Source organism: Scyliorhinus torazame, chromosome 7, assembly GCF_047496885.1.
Source record: "Scyliorhinus torazame isolate Kashiwa2021f chromosome 7, sScyTor2.1, whole genome shotgun sequence".
Lineage (NCBI taxonomy): Eukaryota > Metazoa > Chordata > Chondrichthyes > Carcharhiniformes > Scyliorhinidae > Scyliorhinus > Scyliorhinus torazame.
Genome location: NC_092713.1, coordinates 161956964 through 161975351, shown reverse-complemented (window position 1 = coordinate 161975351; position 18388 = coordinate 161956964). Strand labels below are relative to the sequence as shown.

Below are 18388 nucleotides of genomic sequence, written 5' to 3'. Positions count from 1 at the left end.
CAATATGTAGACAGTCCAACTAGGGAAGGGGCGGTACTGGACCTGGTATTGGGGAATGAGCCCGGCCAGGTGGTAGATGTTTCAGTCGGGGAGCATTTCGGTAACAGTGACCACAATTCAGTAAGTTTTAAAGTACTGGTGGACAAGGATAAGAGTGGTCCTAGGATGAATGTGCTAAATTGGGGGAAGGCTAATTATAACAATATTAGGCGGGAACTGAAGAACATAGATTGGGGGCGGATGTTTGAGGGCAAATCAACATCTGATATGTGGGAGGCTTTCAAGTGTCAGTTGAAAGGAATTCAGGACCGCATGTTCCTGTGAGGAAGAAGGATAAATACGGCAATTTTCAGGAACCTTGGATAACGAGAGATATTGTAGGCCTCGTCAAAAAGAAAAAGGAGGCATTTGTCAGGGCTAAAAGGCTGGGAACAGACGAAGCCTGTGTGGAATATAAGGAAAATAGGAAGGAACTTAAGCAAGGAGTCAGGAGGGCTAGAAGGGGTCACGAAAAGTCATTGGCAAATAGGGTTAAGGAAAATCCCAAGGCTTTTTACACGTACATAAAAAGCAAGAGGGTAGCCAGGGAAAGGGTTGGCCCACTGAAGGATAGGCAAGGGAATCTATGTGTGGAGCCAGAGGAAATGGGCGAGGTACTAAATGAATACTTTGCATCAGTATTCACCAAAGAGAAGAAATTGGTAGATGTTAAGTCTGGAGAAGGGTGTGTAGATAGCCTGGGTCACATTGAGATCCAAAAAGACGAGGTGTTGGGTGTCTTAAAAAATATTACGGTAGATAAGTCCCCAGGGCCTGATGGGGTCTACCCCAGAATACTGAAGGAGGCTGGAGAGGAAATTGCTGAGGCCTTGACAGAAATCTTTGGATCCTCACTGTCTTCAGGGGATGTCCCTGATGACTGGAGAATAGCCAATGTTGTTCCTCTGTTTAAGAAGGGTAGCAAGGATAATCCCGGGAACTACAGGCCGGTGAGCCTTACTTCAGTGGTAGGGAAATTACTGGAGAGAATTCTTCGAGACAGGATCTACTCCCATTTGGAAGCAAATGGACGTATTAGTGAGAGGCAGCACGGTTTTGTGAAGGGAAGGTCGTGTCTCACTAACTTGATAGAGTTTTTCGAGGAGGTCACTAAGATGATTGATGCAGGTAGGGCAGTGGATGTTGTCTATATGGACTTCAGTAAGGCCTTTGACAAGGTCCCTCATGGTAGACTAGTACAAAAGGTGAAGTCACACGGGATCAGGGGTAAGCTGGCAAGGTGGATACAAAACTGGCTAGGTCATAGAAGGCAGAGAGTAGCAATGGAAGGATGCTTTTCTAATTGGAGGGCTGTGACCAGTGGTGTTCCACAGGGATCAGTGCTGGGCCCTTTGCTCTTTGTAGTATATATAAATGATTTGGAGGAAAATGTAACTGGTCTGATTAGTAAGTTTGCAGACGACACAAAGGTTGGTGGAATTGCGGATAGCGATGAGGACTGTCAGAGGATACAGCAGGATTTAGATTGTTTGGAGACTTGGGCGGAGAGATGGCAGATGGAGTTTAATCCGGACAAATGTGAGGTAATGCATTTTGGAAGGTCTAATGCAGGTAGGGAATATACAGTGAATGGTAGAACCCTCAAGAGTATTGAAAGTCAAAGAGATCTAGGAGTACAGGTCCACAGATCATTGAAAGGGGCAACACAGGTGGAGAAGGTAGTCAAGAAGGCATACGGCATGCTTGCCTTCATTGGCCGGGGCATTGAGTATAAGAATTGGCAAGTCATGTTGCAGCTGTATAGAATCTTAGTTAGGCCACACTTGGAGTATAGTGTTCAATTCTGGTCGCCACACTACCAGAAGGATGTGGAGGCTTTAGAGAGGGTGCAGAAGAGATTTACCAGAATGTTGCCTGGTATGGAGGGCATTAGCTATGAGGAGCGGTTGAATAAACTCGGTTTGTTCTCACTGGAACGAAGGAGGTTGAGGGGAGACCTGATAGAGGTCTACAAAATTATGAGGGGCCTAGACAGAGTGGATAGTCAGAGGCTTTTCCCCAGGGTAGAGGGGTCAATTACTAGGGGGCATAGGTTTAAGGTGAGAGGGGCAAGGTTTAGAGTAGATGTACGAGGCAAGTTTTTTACGTAGAGGGTAGTGGGTGCCTGGAACTCGCTACCGGAGGAGGTGGTGGAAGCAGGGACGATAGTGACATTTAAGAGGCATGTTGACAAATACATGAATAGGATGGGAATAGAGGGATACGGACCCAGGAAGTGTAGAAGATTGTAGTTTAGTCGGGCAGCATGGTCGGCACGGGCTTGGAGGGCCGAAGGGCCTGTTCCTGTGCTGTACATTTCTTTGTTCTTTGTTCTTTGGTCAAGGACTGGAGTATCTTTTGGTTAAAGCTGCATCCATTTGCAGCCTGTGTTATCCCAGAGTACATAACACGACAAGAAGGGTGCGGAATGAGCCTCAAAACCATGTCCTGTTTGGAGATTTGGAACTCTGAGCAGACATTTTGAGAAAGGATTTGTGGGCAGCACAGTGCACTGTGGGGACTTGGCATGGCCAGCCTGTTATTGTTAGCATTTTGCCATGTCTGAGTTCAACACGTTCAATAAAAAGTTACCCATTGCGTAAAGTTACAGAATTATTTTAGTAGTGGGGGGGATAAAAAATGTCAAATGATTTATTTATTTTTGTCATATTGTTGCTGCTGGGGTCAAGCGAGGCAGGGTGGTTGATCGGCTGAAACGTTCAGGAAATGTCAGCCTCACACAGACACAGGGACCCTGTGTTGTGCAGTCGAGGGAGAGATATTATGGCACCATGCAATGCAAGCAGGGTAGAAAGACAAGTTGAACAGATCAGAGGGGCTTTTTTGCACAGATTCTAGGGGAAGGGTGGAGAGATGCAAGGATTCCTGCCACCTGCACCTTGTTTAAGATGTCCCTACTGGCTGGCTCTGCCTCTCTCTTGTGCCATCTTGTTTAACATGGGCACTGGTGAGAGAGAGAGCGAAGTGGGAGAGACTGCCAGCTCCTGGGGGTGGCTGGTGCGCAGGCGCCGACCGCCGCGAAGGCCGCCGGGAGTGGTAGTTCGCGGCCCGGCTGGGAGCGCTGGGAATAGCGGGCGGGAGGACTACAGATCCCGGCGGCGACCGCGACAGGCTTCCCCCCCCCGCCCCCGCCTCCACCTCCTCCTCCTCCCTGTGTGCCCTCACTGGAAGGATCGGCAGCAATGAGGAGTGAGTGAAGATAGGAATTAACATCAACCAGGAGGGGGAAAACAGGGAAGACGCCCAGGGAGCTGGCAAAACAGGGTAAGTGTAATTCATTCACCCCAGGGTGGGTGAGGGAGAAGGTGGTGAGGTGGAGGTGGTGACTGGGTGCTGCTGCTGGGGGGGAGGTAGGGGTACAGGTGCCAGCTCCAGCAGGAATCACAATGTCATATTTAACTGGATCCCTTTTGTATAGCTGCATCTGACTGAGACATACTGTGTTTACTCATCATGGGGCAGAGAGACACCGAGGGAGATAAGTGTTCCCACTCCAAAACCAAACTTTACAACTTAACAACAGACACATCTTTCCCTCCTGTTCAGCACAGAAGTATTCCCATCATCTGCTTCGTGACAGGGGCCTGGTTATCCTCGGCCCTGTACATTTTCTTTCCATTTTTTATTCAGGTGTTTTAGTCCCAAATTATTTTATTCCCCAATATGTCCTGGAATTTAAAAAGCAGCCTTATTAAATTTATAAATGGTCATTTCAATATTGCCTCGCACCCATGTTTTTTTCAGGAAACCTGGAATTTTGGTTTTATTCTTTCACGGGATGTGGGTGTCATTGGCTGGGCCAGCAATTGCTGCCCATCCCTAATTGCCCCTTGAGAAGGTGGTGGTGAGCTGCCGCTTGTACCCGCTACAGTCCCTATGGTGTAGGTACACCCACAGTGCTGTTAGGGAGGGAGCTTCAGGATTCCCCCCCCCCCCCCCACAGGAGCTTCAGAATTTTAACCCAGGTACAGCGAGGGAATGGCGATATATTTCCAAGTCAGGATGGTGTGGTGAGGAGAACTCCCAAGTGGTGGTGTTCCCATGTACCTGGTGCCCTTGTCCTTCTAGATGTAGTGGTCGTGGGTTTGGGAGGCGCTGACGAAGGAGTGAGTTCCTGCATGCAACTTGTAGATGGTACACACTACTGCCACTGTGTGACAGTGGTGGAGGGTGATTGTTTGTGGGAGGGGTGCCAGTCAAGCTGGCTGCTTTATCCTGGATGGTGTCGAGCTTCTTGAGTGTTATTGGAGCTGCACTCATCCAGGGAAGTGGACTGTGTTCTGTCACACTCCTGACTTGTGCTTGTAAGTGGCTTTGTGGAGTCAGGAGGTGAGTTATTCGCTGCAGAATTTGCAGCCTCTGACCTGCTCCCCACAGTATTTATATGGCTAGACCTGCTCAGTTTCTGGTCAATAATAACCCCAGAATGTTGATAGTGATGCATTCAGTGATGGCAATGCCATTGAATGTCAAGGGGCAATGGTTGGATTCTGTCTTATTGGAGATGGTCATTTTGTGGCACTTGTGTGGCACAAATGTCACTTGCTACTTGTCAGCCCAAGCCTGAATATTGTCCAGGTCTTGCATAAAACAGGCTTGGACTGGCTCACTATCTGAGGAGTCAGGAATGGTACTGGTTTAGCACAGTGGGCTAAACAGCTGGCTTGTAATGCAGAACAAGGCAGCAGCGCGGGTTCAATTCCCGTACTGGCCTCCCCGAACAGGTGCTGGAATGTGGCGACCAGGGGCTTTTCACAGTAAGTTCACTAAAGCCTACTTGTGACAATAAGCGATTATTATTATTGAACATTGTGCAATCATCAGCGAACATCACCACTTCTGATCTTGTGATGCAGGGAAGGTTATTGATGAAGCAGCTGAAGATGGTCGGGCCTCGGACATTATTCTGAGGAACAGCTATTGACTGTTTTACTGGTGGATTGAAGTGGGGGGTATTTCCTGGGTGCAGTACACTTAATACTGGGATAACTTCTCTTAGAGTTTCTCTGGGACCTTGCTATTTTGTGACATGTTTTTGATCCTTAATGCAAGAGAGTCGATAAACTCTGAGAGAGCTCTTTGGACGATTGCGAGAGTGGTAAAACCCTCTACTTGTGTCATTGTTTTGGTAATGCATGCGTGGCCTGTTACTGCTGCCTGTTGAATTCAAACCCATAGTAAATGACACTTTGCACCCACCCTCCGACTTCATCTTCCCCCTGACAAGCGCACTCTCCACATACACTCAGCCACTCTCTCCATATCCCATTAGGAGAGAGACGGTTAAAGAGTGGGATGATTGTATTTTTGATATGCATAGAAAATAGGAGAAGGAGTGGGCCATTCAGGCTCTGTCTTGAGTAGCTGTTAAAGGGACAAGATAATGTAGACTGTGACAAACTGTTTTATCTGGACTACTGCACTTGGCCTGTGCTGGCGAGGAACACGTGAATTTTGACCAATTGTTCCTAAAGACTCTGTGCTGTAACCATTCTCTCATTAATACTAATGTATAATGCAAGTGATATATCATACCAATGTCCTTTAGGGAAGGAAATCTGCCATCCTTACCTGGTATGACCTACATGTGACTTCACATCCACAGTATGTTGGTTGACTCTTAAATGACCTCTGAAAGAAGCCGCTCAGTCAAGGGCAATTACGGATGGGCAACAAATGTTGGCCTTGCCAGTGATGCCCACATCCCATGAAAGAATAAAGAAAAAATAATTCCAAGTTCCCTATCACTGGGGCTTTCCACTTCTGGGGCTGTTGAAGATGAATTGATGAGACATTGATTGCTGTCGGCAGGGTGGCACAGTGGTTAGACCATAAGACATAGGAGCAGAATTAGGTCACTCTGCCCATCGAGTCAGCTCCGCCATTCAATTATGGCTGATATTTTTCTCATCCCCATTCTCCTGCCTTCTCCCCATAACCCCAGATCCCCTTATTAATTAGCACTGCTACCTCACAGCTCCAGGGACCCACGTTCAATTCCGGCCCTTGATGACTGTCCGCGTGGAGTTTGCAGGTTCTCCCAGTGTCTGCGTGGGTTTCCTCCGGGTGCTCCGGTTTCCTCACACATTCCAAAGGTGTGCAGGTTAGGTGAATTGGCCATGATAAATTGTCCCTTAATGTCCACAAATGTGCAGGTTAGGTTGGGTTACGGGGATAGGGCGGTGGGGCTAGGTAGGGTGCTCTTTCAGAGGGTTGGTGCAGACCGATGGGCCAAATGGCCACCTCCTTCGCTGTTGATAAGAGATTGATTGCTGTCGTTTGTCAAAATCTCAATTATTGTTGCATCAGGTGACTAGCAGGATGGGAAAAGTGAACCAGATGTACCTTGGACCTTGACCATGTTTTTTTTTGTAAATTCTTTCTATTGATTCCAAAATAGGAAAGGAGCAGGTAAACAAAGTTCCATATAACACCATAATGCAATTCCTTCCCCTCCCAATAAACAGACAAACTAACAAAAACTATACAAAAAAAACAGTAAAATTAACAGTCGACAGTAATTAACTCTTTAAAGAAAGAGACAAATGGTTGCCTTCAAAGAAAGTTCGCAGTGAATTCTCTTATGGCACACTTAATCTCCAAATATAGAAAAGACATTAAGTCTTCCAAACAGGATGAAGCATTGAGTGGCTTGGGGGACCTCCAGGTTAGTAGAATCCGCCTCTGGGCTATTAATGAAACAAATGCAATGACATCTGCCTCAATCTTAGTGAAACTGACCGGTGGAGATGGGAGTCCAAATATGGCTATCAAAGAACAAGGCTGCAGGTCAATATCTAGAACTTCGGAAAGAGTAAGAAGTCTTACAACACCGGGTTAAAGTCCAACAGGTTTGTTTCGATCACTAGTTTTCAGTGCGTAGCTCCTTCCTCAGGTGAATGCTGAGGAATTCACCTGAGGAAGGAGCTGTGCGCCGAAAGCTAGTGATTTGATACAAACTTGTTGGACTTTAACCTGGTGTTGTAAGACTTCTTACTGTGCCCACCCCAGTCCAACGCTGGCATCTCCACATCTTTGGAAAGAGTGTCAAAGAAGATTTGGGCATGACCAGAACATATGGGGTATGGTCTGCAGGGGCGAGTGAGCACCTGTCAGATTTGTTGCTTGTGTTGGGGAAACACTTACTAATTCTGGCCTTGGTAAAGTGAATCCTGTGCTGAATTTTAAACTGAATTAAGCTTAACCGAGCACAGGAGGATGTGGAGTTAAAAAGGGCCTCCTCCCACCAGTCATCCATAAGGTCCAGTCCAAGCTCTGCTTCCCAATCATTTCTTACCTTATGGAGATGGAAGTGTCCAGAGAATATAATGAGATTGTACAACCTTGAAATTGAACCACAGTTGGTTGAGGCAATGACAATCTCCCTTCTAATAATGCACTTGGAGGTAGTTCAGGAAAGGAAGGAAAGCGTGAGCAAACAAAACCACGGGTTTGAAAATAGCGGTGAAGACTAAGGGTGCAATTCACCTAAATGGCAACAAAGTCCCGTAGCGAGCGCGTTTAGCCTCGTGTTTCGTGGTGCTCGCAGTGCCTAGAAACACAATGCTATTCAACACGACTCATGGTGTATACGGGGCCTAAACGGGGAATGCGTGGCCGAGGCGCATCGGGGAGCTACGCTTGCTGGAACTCCCCCATGTAGTAAGAGATTGTGACACCATTGAAAAATTACACCCCGATCTCAAAGCAACCCCCGACTCCCCCCAGCCTGAACACACTATGGGAAGGTTTCCGCCCCCTGCACACCCCAAACACTCACACAGGGCATCCCTTTTTAAAAATAAATTTAGAGTTCCCAATTATTATTTTTTCCAATTAAGGGGAAATTGCACCACAACCTGGTGATGCCCATGCCAGCTGGCAATGCCACCAGAGCAACGTGGCAGCGACAGGCTTTGTTGCTCTTTCTAGCTTTAGTCTATTTGCTCTGTTTAGATCACCTTTGCTCATGAGTCGCCAGGTATCTTTATGATACCGCCACGTGGTTCAAGTTCAGGTTATGATTAATAACACAGCACACCGCTTAGTAAGGATTAAAACAACGGTCATTTATTATATACAACAAGCAATATTAATACCCTAATACTATCTATATAATAAACCTATCACTACTGGCCAATACTTAACTTAGGAAGAGCCCACCAGGTCAGGGAAACGAATGGCTTGTCCAATCAAATCTGGCCCGCGGGATTCAAAAGGCTGCTACAGGTCGGTGGCTAGGTGTCTCTACCGGATAGCGATCGTTGGATTCACACTTACGATACACGGTGGCTGGTCTTGCGAAGGTCTCGAGCAGGCGAAGATGAGAGAGAGCGATCTGAACTTGGACCTTCACTTTTATAGGGCCCAGGGGCTTCCCGCCTCCCGGGGCGGCCCTTGACCCTGAGTCCCAAATGATTGGATTCTGTCCCCAGTCTCTGGGGTCGATGTGTCCAATGGTGAGGCGATTCCTTGAAGGGGGGGTGGTCGCTCACCTGTCTTTGTTTCGGCCACTGCAGGCGCCGACAGGTCTGGCCCGGTATTCAATTGCTAATATGTTGCAATTGTTCCCGGGGATAGCCGATTTAACTGTGGATGTCTGAATAGATTGGCTGCAAACAGTCCTGAATGCAACTGCGGATACCTGGGTTGATAGCCCTGAGTATCGATCTGGGCTACGTTCCCAGAGCTGAAGCTGCAAACCTGTCTGCAGCTGCCTGCTTGTGTCTTCTTGGCTGCTTTTCCCAGCAGTCTTTCGGGTTAGCCGTTTTAAACTGGGTTTTGGCCAGATTAATCGGAACGCAGCCATTTTACATGGCTACAGCTTGCACACAGGTGGCACAGGCTGGCACTGCCAGGGGCCTGGGTGGTACCAGCAATGCCAGGGCACCACCCTGCCCAAAGAGCATGCAGCTGGGGGCCTCCGATCCTCTGGGAGACCCTTGTGAGTGCCATTCCATCTGGTCTCGGTGAGGACGAGTGCTGAGCGGCATTAGCGTGAGCTCTCCAAGGTGAAGGGGATGAATCCCAAAGCCTGAGGTACCTCGGGAATCTGCATATTAGAACATAGAACATACCATACAGAAGGAGGCCATTCGGCCCATCGAGTCTGCACCTACCCACTTAAGCCCTCACTTCCACCCTACCCCCCCCCTAACCCAATAACCCCTCCTAACCTTTTTGGACACTAAGGGCAATTTAGCATGGCCAATCCACCTAACCTGCACGTCTTTGGACTGTGGGAGAAAACCGGAGCACCCGAAGGAAATCCACGCAGCCAAGGGGAGAACGTGCAGACTCCGCACAGACAGTGACCCAGCAGGGAATCGAACCTGGGACCCTGCCGCTGTGAAGCAACAATGCTAACCACTATGTTACCGTGCTGCCCACACGGTGGGTAGACTAGCTGTCCTCGCTCTAATATGCAGATTTTCCAAAAAAGTGATCCCACCCACAATGGGCAGGATTTACATCGCAACGCCTCGCGAGATTGTGTTGGATCTCGAGAGGCGTTACGAGCTGAGCAGATCCCGGGAGCAGGGTCTCCCGGCTTTTATCGGCCACGCTGCGCTGCTGCTAGCTGCTTTTCCAGCGCACCGTGGTCATTGGATCGTGCTCCCTATCCGGGGAAGTTAAATTTGGTTGCATGCTCGCTAAAGCTGGCAAAGTTCCCATCCACAAACTGGTCAGTAAAACATTTGAGTCCCTTGTTCCTCCACAGGGCAAATGCCGAGTCAAGATTGGAGGGCAAGAATAAGTGATTATTAGAGCCTAATAGGGAAGGAGAGGAAAATTCAAAATGCTGCAGAAATTGTTTCCATATTTTTAAAGCAGAAATCACAACGGGATTTGACGTGTATTTGGAGGTGGGCGGGGGGCACAAATTAAGGCAGGAAGAGAGGATGAGCAGCAGGAGTGCGATTCCATAGACACCGGTTTAAGCTTGAATCATGACACCATGTTAAAATCTTTTGAATATTGGACGCCCAATAATAGTACAGAAGATTAGGAAGAGCTACCCCACCAACCCGTCTCCCTCTTTGAAGTATCACTTTATGGACCTGAGGAGTCCTGCCGGCCCAGATAAATGCCGATAGCAAAAATTAATTTTGGTAGAAAAATAGGGAGACATTAGAAAAGATAGAAGAATCTGGGCAGAATGGTCATTTTTATGTATTGATTTCTGCCAGTTAAGGAAAGAGGCAAACTACCCCAGGGCTGCAAATCCACTTTAGTTTTAGCGACTGGGTTCGTAAGATTTGTTCTTTTTTAAAAAATAAATATTTTTATTCAAATTTTTAACATATTTTCAGCAGACCCTTACAGAAATGAGAAAAAACAAAGAACCCCACAACAATAAACATCTATTAGCTATGTCACATATTCCCCCAATATACAAGCCCCCCATTAAACGATAATAAACACAGCAGTAAACACAAAGTACCCCCCCCCCCGGGTTGCTGCTGCTGCTGACCACCTCCTAACGCTCCGCTAGAAAGTCTAGGAACGGTTGCCACCGCCTGAAGAATCCTTGCACAGATCCTCTTAAGGCAAATTTTACCCTCTCCAATTTAATGAAGCCTGCCATGTCGCTGATCCAGGCTTCCACGCTTGGGGGCCTCGCATCCTTCCACTGTAGCAGAATCCTCCACCGGGCTACCAGGGACGCAAAGGCCAGAATACCGGCCTCTTTCGCCTCCTGCTCGTCCGATACCCCAAATAGTGTGAGCCCCCAACTAGGCTTAACCCGGGTGTTTACCACCTTAGACACCGTCCTCGCAACGCCCCTCCAGAACCCATCCAGCTCTGGGCACGCCCAGAACATGTGGGCATGATTTGCTGGGCGCCCCGAACACCTCACACACCTGCCCTCCACTCCAAAACACCGACTCGGCCTTGCCCACGTCATATGCGCCCTGTGCAGAACCTTAAATTGTATCAGGCTAAGCCTGGCGCAAGAGGAGGAAGAATTTACCCTACCCAGGGCGTCCGCCCATGTACCCTCGTCTATCTCCTCCCCCAGTTCCTCCTCCCATTTACCTTTCAGCTCCTCCACCGAGGCCTCCTCCTCCTCCTGCATCTCCTAGTCGATCGCCGAGACCTTGCCTTCTCCAACCCACACCCCCGAGAGCACCCTATCCTGGATCCTACGTGCTGGCAGCAGCGGAAATTCCCTCACCTGCCGTCTTACAAATGCCCTTACCTGCATGCACCTGAAGTCATTTCCAGGGGGGAGCCCAAATTTTTCCTCCAACGCCCCAAGGCTCGCAAATGTCCCATCTATAAACAGGACCCCATCCTTCTAATACCTGCCCTGTGCCAGCTCAGGAACCCCCCATCCATTCTCCCCAGGACAAACCGATGGTTCTCTCGGATCGGGGACCACACCGAAGCCTCTGCCTCCCCCCTGTGGCGTCTCCACTGACCCCAAATTTTGAGGGTCACCGCCACCACTGGACTCGTGATGTACCTTGTCGGCAGGAGCGGCAGCGATACCGTCACCATCGCTCTCAGACTCGTGCCCACACAGGATGCCATCTCCAGCCTCTTCCACGCCACCCCATCCCCCCCCCCATTACCCACTTGCGTATCATCGCCACATTGGCAGCCCAGTAGTACCCACACAGATTAGGTAACACTAGCCCCCCTCTGTCCCTGCTCCGTTCCAGAAACACCCTTCTCACCCTCGGGGTCTTTTTCGCCCATACAAACCCTATGATGCTCCTGCTGACCCGCTTAAAAAAGGCCTTTGATTATCATAGAATTTACAGTGCAGAAGGAGGCCATTCGGCCCATCTAGCCCGCACCGGCTCCTGGAAAGAACACCCCACACAAGATCAACACCTCCACCCTATCCCCATAACCCAGCAACCCCACCCAACACTAAGGGCAATTTTGGATGCTAAGGGCAATTTGTCATGACCAATCTACCTAACCTGCACATCTTTGGACTGTGGGAGGAAACCGGAGCACCCGGAGGAAACCCACGCACACACGGGGAGGATGTGCAGACTCCGCACAGACAGTGACCCAAGCCGGAATCGAACCTGGGACCCTGGAGCTGTGAAGTAATTCTGCTATCCACAATGCTACCGTGCTGCCCCTGAGGGATCAGGATGGGGAGGCACTGGAATATAAAAAGGAACCTCGGGAGCACCGTCATCTTCACCGACTGTACCCTACCCGCCAGGGAAAGTGGCAGCATATCCCACCTTTTAAACTCCTCCTCCATCTGCTCCACCAGCCGCGGCAAGTTGAGCTTGTGTAGGGGCCCCCCAGCTCCTCCTCCTCCCCCCCCCCCCCCCCCCCCCCCCCCTGCATCAGCCCCCTCCAGTTCCTGGACTCCCTCAAAGCCATCGGCAAAAGTTCAATTGCTAACGCAAATAGCAGGGGGCACAGGGGGCACCCCTGCCTCGTCCCCGGTACAGCTGAAAGTATTCCGACCTCCTCCGATTTGTGGCCACACTCGCCACCGGGGCTTCGTATAGTAACCCAACCCAACTAACGAACCCCTCCCCGAACCTCCTCAACACTTCCCACAGGTACGCCCACTCCACCCTATCGAAGGCCTTCTCCGCATCCATAGCCGCCACTATCTCCGCTTCCCCCTCCACTGCAGGCATCATGATTACATTTAGGAGCCTCCGCACATTGGTGTTTAGCTGCCTTCCCTTCACGAAACCCGTCTGGTCCTCGTGGATCACCCCCGGAACAGTGTCCTCAATTCTGGTAGCCAACACCTTCGCTAACAGCTTCGCATCCACGTTGAGGAGTGAGATTGGCCTATACGACCCACACTGTAAAGGGTCTTGTCCCGCTTCAAGATCAGCGAGATCAGCGCCCTGGACATCGTCGGGGGTAGGGACCCCCCTCCCTCACCTCATTGAAAGTCCTCACTAGTAGTGGGTCCATCAGGTCCATATACTTCCTGTAAAATTCCACCGGGAATCCATCTGGCCCCGGTGCCTTCCCCGCCTGCATACTCCCCAGCCTCTTAGTCAGCTCCTCCAGCCCTACCGGTGCCCGCTACCTGCCCCTCCTCTACCCTCTGGAACCTCAACCGGTCCAGAAAACGACACATCCCCCCCCCCACTCCTCCGTCGGGGGCTCACACCTATACAGCCCCTCATAGAAGTCTCTAAATACCCCATTTATTCCCACCGCACTCTGCACCGTGTTCCCCCCTTTATCCCTAACTCCCCCAATCTCCCTCGCCGCCTCCCGCTTCCGCAGCTGGTGTGCCAGCATCCGGCTAGCCTTCTCCCCGTATTCATACATCGCCCCTTGCGCCTTCCTCCACTGCACCTCCGCCTTCTTGGTCGTCAACAGATCAAACTCGGCCTGGAGGCTTCGTCGCTCCTTGAGTAGTCCCTCCTTGGGGACTTCTGCATACCTCCTATCTACCCTTAAAATCTCCCCCACCAATCTCTCCCTCTCTCTCCTCTCCTTCCCCTCCTTGTGGGCCCTAGTGGAGATTAGCTCTCCCCTAATCACCGCCTTCAGCGCCTCCCAGACCACCCCACCTGCACCTCCCCATTATCGTTAGCATCTAGATAGCTTTCAATGCACCCCCCGATCCGCCCGCTCACCTCCTCATCCGCCAGCAAACCCACCTCCAGGCGCCACAGCGGGCCCTGGTCCCTCTCTTTCCCCTAGCTTGAGCTCCACCCAGTGCGGGGCATGGTCTGAGATGGCTATGGCCGAATGTGTCCTCCACCCTCGGGATCAGCCCCCTGCTCAAAACGAAGAAGTCAATCCGGGAGTAGGCTTTATGGACGTGGGAGAAGAAAGAGAATTCCCTGGCCCCCGGCCTAACAAACCTCCATGGGTCCACTCCTCCCATCTGGTCCATAAACTCCCTCAACACCTTGGCCGCCGCCGGCCTCTTACCCGTCCTGGACCTGGAGCGGTCCAATGCTGGATCCAGTACCGTATTAAAGTCCCCCCCCCCATTATCAAGCTCCCTGCCTCCAGGTCCGGAATCCGGCCCAACATGCGCCGCATAAATCCGGCATCGTCCCAATTCGGGGCATATACATTCACTAATACCACCCGCACCCCCTGCAGCTTACCGCTCATCATCACGTACCTACCTCTATTGTCTGCCACGATGCTCAGCGCCTCAAACGACACCCGCGTCCCCACCAAAATCGCCACCCCTCGATTCTTTGCGTCCAACCCCGAGTGGAAAACCTGCCCTACCCACCCCTTTCTCAGCCTAACCTGGTCTGCCACCCTCAAATCTGTCTCCTGGAGCATAACCACATCTGCCTTCAGTCCCTTCACGTGCGCGAACACACGGGCCCTCTTGACCGGCCCATTCAGGCCTCTCACATTCCAAGTTATCAGCCGGATCAGGGGGCATTTTTTTTTTGCACTCAAATGGACTGGGAGTAAAAGTTGGATTGCTGCCAAATTCCCGCCATCAAATGTCCTTGAACGATCTGTTCTTTTGGAATATAGATTTGAGTTGTGTTTTTTTTTAAAACCAGCTTCCACACTGTTCGATGTCCTAACCTCCAGGCCAATTTTAAACATTTATTTTAAAATATCAAACACAACAACCCATTAAATATATAACTGAACCAATCTTGTGCTGTATCTTGATTTTCTGTAGATGAATTTGTCGATTCTGTTCAAGGAAACACAGCTAACAAGATATGTTAATTTCTTTAAATTAATAAAGCAACGTCCAGAATAATGACAGTTTTCTTAAGTTGACAGTTCTTGGCAACTTTTTAGCGATACGTTGAGGTTTCTTTAGCTGCTTTGATGGCAGCCGTTCTGTTCTGAGTAAGTTCCCTTTTTCGTTTGGAAATTTTCTGTCCCAAGTAAACATCTTTCTGGGCAATTTGTGCTTTGTGAAAGCTAGCTTTGTGACTGTTAGTACTGAGGTGGTTCAAGACCACCCGTAAGTCTTTGTCATGATCATCTTTATTGATGGAGGTTATCAGAACATCATCTTCATATTGGATAATGGTGGAAGGCCGAACAGGCAGTTGCCTGAGATGATTCTGTAGAGCCATGTGGTAAACAGTTGGGCTATTATGATACTGTTGTTGATTAACTGTAAAAGCCAACCATGGTTGTAGTTGCTTAGCCAGTGGTGCTGACCAGAAGCCATACTGGGTGTGTCTTGTTGATACGTGTTACATGGTTGACCACGAGGTGGAGATGTATTGTAGTGAACATTGTCTACTTCGTTATCATCTCTAGAATCCATCCGTTGTTCATGATAGCATTTTGTTATCCAGTGTCCTACTCTACCACAGAAAAGACATTGTGGTATTTTCTTACATGATTTTAATGGAGCAAGGGTACATGTTTGCCCTGGTGCTGGTGGTGAAATTGTAGTTACTGCTGATATTCCTGCAGGTGCTGCAACAGCCGCCGCTGGAGCAGCAGGTAACATGGGCTGGATTTGAACACTATCTTCGTCTGATTCATCTGACAAAGGAACTGATTTATTCTTGACATTTGTTCTCGGCTGTGCAATTGCCGATTGTGCCACTAGGTGGGGTGCTTGGGCTGCTTTCTGAGTTTGTGCTGTTTGTTCAAATTTCTGCACAGAAATTTTGCAGTGTTCAGCTAAAACACATCTTTCTTCGATTAACTTGCAATTTTCAAACATATCTTCAACAGAAACATCTGGTATTCCAGCACCCCCCTTGGATGTAGTGAGGAGTAATTTTCTGCCTGCTAAAGGCTCTGAATCTACACTTTGATTTGGATCAGCCATAAATTTTCTTGATCGCTGACTGCCGTGACTATTTTTTTTTTTAGTCCCGTTTTATTTTAGTTACTGCAGTGACTAATCTTCCAGCCACGTCTACGTTAGTCTCAACGACTGGCACTTGATTTATTTAACACGGTCTATAACAAATGTTCTTTTCAAGGGTCGAAATACTGATTGATGCGGCTTTAAGACTTTTAATGGGTGAAAAATATATTTCTTACCCTAGTCTAGCCGTGGGTTCCGGCTGTCTTCTGGGCCTCCTCCGATTATCTCCGAAGCTGCCCGAAGGTTCCGGACCTCCTCCGAATATCTTCGAAGCTTTCCGTCGTCAGCTGGGCCTCCGAAGGTCATTCAGCACTGCTCCACTCCTGCCTGACTACGCCAATTGTTGGAATCTGTAATTGAAAGAATCTTAACTCCTGGCTGGCTCGCCAATATTAGAATCTTGTATTTGAAAGAATGTTAACTCCTGGCTGGCTCGCCAATTGTTGAGAATCTTTAATTTGAAAGGGATCTTAACCTGCCGAACTACGGCAAGTTTGGGGGAAGCTTAGTTGATGAATCAAAGTCCTGGCGCAATATGACTAGTTGTAAGATTTGTAATATTTCTGGACTATGCCAAGTTGTTGGATTCCTAGTATTATTCGACTGTGTAAAGTTGAAGGAATTTATATCATTTCTGCTATTCGGTTACCAGTAGCACTTTGCGAATACTGGGACTCAGCAGAAATTTGCAGTTAAAACTTCTCAGGTGCCAAAAAGAATTGTTTTATTTGTAGTTGCTTGATTACAATTTGAAAGTAATTTAAAAGGCAATTCGTAGACAATTCGAAGCTTTCAGAGAATTACAGACATTATCTTTTTTGCTTAGGCAGACAGCTCGAAAGTAACTTTTAAAAGGTCAAAGTCTGGCAATGAAACATGAAGCGAGAGAGAGAGATAATCTTCAGCTAAACTCAAACTCAAAGTCAAAAGTACACTGCATCACTGACACAGACTAACAGACTGATAGAACCCCCAAAAGACAACACAACACAAAGACACTACAGAAAGACTCACTAAAATGGCAGGCGGAAACTTTTCAGTTATACACTTTCATATCTGTCTTAAGTCATCTAATCACACCCCAATATAATCCTAATTGGTTTGGGTTAGACTCAAACACATTTGATTTGATGGCAAGCCGTCCATCTTCAATGTGCAACATCAGCTTTTCTGACTTAGCTGTTATCTGCATTGTGAACAATGGTGCCTTCATGTTGCTATGGTATTCAGTCCTTGTCCTTGACAATTAGCACAAGCAGTGTCAAATTGTCTTGCAACTGTGCTGTTTTAATGTTACACTGTCTTTGAAAATATGCATTTGCCAGAACAACGGACCTCAGTAAAAATGAATTATGCTGTATAAATGGGTATTTAAAACTGGGGCTTAATATTTATGCTTAAACAGCTATCTTTTACCTATACTAGTTGTATTCGAAATACCTGGCTTCTACCCGGGCAGGAAGAAGAGCTGAAGAGGAGCTGCTGAAGAGTGAAGAGAGAAGCGAAGAGAGCGATTTGAACACAGTAATCACTACTCATGTACAAATTCTACGTCTAAGCTACTTCTACAGCTAACAGGCCAATACTTAACTTGGAACTGGCCCACCAGGTCAGGGAAACGAATGGCCTTTCGTTCGGGGTCTGAGCCTGCGGGATTCGAAGTTGGTACAGATTGGTAGCTAGGAGCGCCTATCTCGTAGCGAGCGTTGAAGTAAGACTTACAGTTTTGGGCGGCTGTTGAAGAGTGAAGAGCGAGTGAAGAGAGCTGGAAGAGAGCGACTTGAACTTGGGGCTCAATTCTTATAGTCCCCAGGGGCTTCCCGTCTTTCGAGGCGGACCCTGTACCTGGTCCCAAGTGATTGGACTTTGTCCCAATCGCTTGGTTCGATTTTCTCCAATGCTGGAGCGGTTCCCTGATCGATGGGTGGTCTTGAGGTGGTCGTTCACCTCCTTTTGTGTAGGCTTCTGCTGGCGCCGAAGAGTCTGGTTTTGCTTTGTGTGTCTAAATGTTGCTCATTGTTCCCGGGGATTGCGCATTAGTATTCAGATGGCTGTTGTTCCGTTATGCTGATGGTTGCTGGTATCGATCTTGTCTGGCCTTTCCAGAGGTAAATACACAGCCAACCTGCAGCTGCTCGATTTTGTCCTGTTGGCTGACTTTGCCATCAGCCTTTGCCATTCGTCATTTTGAATCGGGAGTTGGCCATTTTAAGTGGCTACACCCTTTAGCAGTGTGAACGACTGTAAGGCTATTGACAGGGGTTCTATCAGCAGGGCAAACAGCAGTGGGCTCAGAGGGCACTCTTGACGGAGTGTAGAAAGTTAGTGTGCACACCCACGGCAGGGCAGTACAAAGAAGGGTAGCACAAAGTTCTATAAAGAAAATTTTTAAAAAAATATTTAAATTAATTAACTAGTTGAATATGGCTGGACAGGTGATGTGCTGTTGCTGTATGATGATGGAACTGGTGGATCCATTGAGACCGTCAGTGACCACATCTGCAGCAAGTGTTGGCTGCTCGAGGAATTCCGGCTCAGAATTGATGA

General features: G+C 48.6%; 1 protein-coding gene across 3 annotated transcripts in view; it reads left to right on the top strand.

The window, feature by feature from the left end:
- The first annotated feature begins 3178 nt into the window (after positions 1–3178).
- Positions 3179–18388, top strand: part of LOC140426654 (nucleus accumbens-associated protein 1-like) — a 92140-nt gene continuing 76930 nt past the window's right edge. For 2 of the 3 annotated variants that reach the window (XM_072511738.1, XM_072511736.1), the window contains exon 1: positions 3179–3324. The gene's annotated coding sequence lies outside the window, so the exon portion shown is untranslated. Of the gene's footprint in view, positions 3325–17266; positions 17366–18388 lie in introns of all 3 variants that reach the window. The other variant, XM_072511737.1, reaches the window with a different exon arrangement.